This window comes from Palaemon carinicauda, chromosome 2 (assembly GCF_036898095.1).
Source record: "Palaemon carinicauda isolate YSFRI2023 chromosome 2, ASM3689809v2, whole genome shotgun sequence".
Taxonomy (NCBI): Eukaryota; Metazoa; Arthropoda; class Malacostraca; order Decapoda; family Palaemonidae; genus Palaemon; species Palaemon carinicauda.
In genome coordinates, this window is record NC_090726.1 from 149,910,606 (window position 1) to 149,913,027 (window position 2,422).

Sequence of the window (2,422 nt, forward strand, 5' to 3'; positions counted from 1 at the left end):
TGTTTACCGACATATAATGCATAAATTAAGGGTCAACTTGTGAGGGTGCTTCATAGTTCATCTGGGAATAAAAAAGCTGCAGAAGAAAAAAAATCCTTGATATAAGAAATTGTCATTTTATATATTTATGAACTCTGCTCCAGCTCCCGACCTCTCATTGATAACCCAAGTTAAGTTATCTTTTGTATTGTTAATGGGGTTCCTTTTTAACTATTCAAAAAACCGAAAAGCTTAAAAAAAAAAAAAGTAGAAAAAATCCTGGTCTGTAAATCTCCATGTTAAGCCATACAGTAAATGATTAATCGTATTTAGGCTCCTTGAGATTAATTAATTCGACACTGGTAAAAACAGCCCTTTACTGTTATTATTATTATTATTATTATTATTATTATTATTATTATTATTATTATTATTATTAAAGGTATGGAGATTTATCAGCCGCATGAAACCGTATACTGACACGGGCTTTTGCTCATAGAGCATATTGCAAAATGGGACCATGCTGTCATACGATAAAGTAGCAGGTACCTATACTAAACATACTCTTGGGGTGTTCCGTAGTTTGGCAGAGGTATCAGTACATCATATGCTCAGTACTGTAGGCATTACTGAACAGGTTTTGCAGCATCATTAACTTACTTTTGAGCCATCTAAAATACTTCCATTACCATTTTCTTTCATCCATTTTGCTGTCCAATCTCTTATTATTATTATCATTATTATTATTATTATTATTATTATTATTATTATTAATAATAATAATAATAATAATACTAGCTAAGCTACAACCCTAGTTGGAAAAGCATGCTAATATAAGCTCAGAGGGTCCAATAGGGAAAATAGCCAAGTGAGGGAAGAAAAAAAGGAAAATAGAATATTTTAAGAAGAGTAGCAATAAGATAAATATCACCTATATGAATTATAACAACTTTAACAAAACAAGAGGAAGAGAACTCTAACCCAAGACAGTGGAAGACCATGGTACAAAGGCCATGACACTACCCAAGACTAGAGAACAACGGTATGATACTGGAGGGTCCTTCTCCTAGAAGAGCTGCTAAAGTCTCTTCTATTCTTACCAAGAGGAAAGTGGCCACTGAACAATTAGTGCAGTACCCCTTGAGTGAAGAAGAATTGTTTTGTAATCTGTGTTGTCAGGTGTATGAGGACAGAGGAGAATATGCAAAGAATAGGTCAGTCTATTCAGTGTGGATGTGTGTAAGTATAGGGAAAATGAACCGTAACCAGAGAGAAGGATCCAATGTAGTACCATCTGGCCAGTCAAAAGACCCCGTAACTCTCTAGCGGTAGTATCTCAACGGGTGGCTGGTGCTCTGGCCAACCTACTACCTTCAAAATACTTAACTAATACTTCGTAGCACAGCAGCAAGGTTTCCACCAAGTTACAACTCTGTGCCGAAGGGCCTCCTAGTCCCCAGTACCGAGCCATATGGACCGAAATCATAAGCAAAATATAGCTGCCACTTGGCTACCAAGTGGTACAGTACCTAGTAAGAGTACAATCCACAAGAAAAGGGAAGAGAAGAGGCAATTTCGATGATTTTCTATATTTCTTCTCTGACTCGGGTTAAAGGTGAACCTGATTAACCAGATGGTTTGCGGAAATGGTAAATTTCTCTCTTTTGCTCTCCTTCCCTTTTGTGCTTGATTCAACTTTGTACATTTACTTGAAGGCTCATCCATGATTCAACAGTGAGAGGATTACTGTGACAGTCAGTAATACTGAAGTGTTATTCATTGACGTCTAGACTTTTCCTTATTGAAAAGAGATGTGCCAGTGCTATGGAAGGCTCTTTTGTTCGTATCCTCCACCTTCGTCGACGGGTTGGAGACTTCGATTGTTTGTAAGAACCTGGGTACTTCCGCCTTTTTATGTCTTGTCTTTGAATGGAGAGCGTTGACACAATGGCTTTTTCTTCTCAATCTTTAAGAAAGACCAGAATGAAAGTGAGAGAAAAACTCGCAAGGATTCTTTTCTCGTGTGATAACTTGCTTCCTCATATTTCCAAGTTAAAAATACAAGATAGAAACACGAAGGAAGCAGAAGGGTTTATCTTCTACAAGTGATTGGATTCAGTTTTAATTTTGCAAGATTATTTTTACCACTGCCTAGCTGTGATGAATTTAATTTCCAGTCAGCACCAAACTGCGGATCTTAAGCTTCGATCCATGTTTTGTAATTAGATTAACTTTATTCTCAGTCAGTTTCTCGAAGAAAGCAAATAAATGCCTTTCATCCATGCTGTCTCGCAAAATTTTCTTTTTGTATTTTCTTATCCTTGTTATTTGAAGTTTGCCGTCTTCTATTTGTTATACTTGTTTTCAATGACAACTTTTAGTATTTGTTATAATAATTCCAGTGGAAATGCCATTTTCCATCTTGGACCCATCACTAGAAATG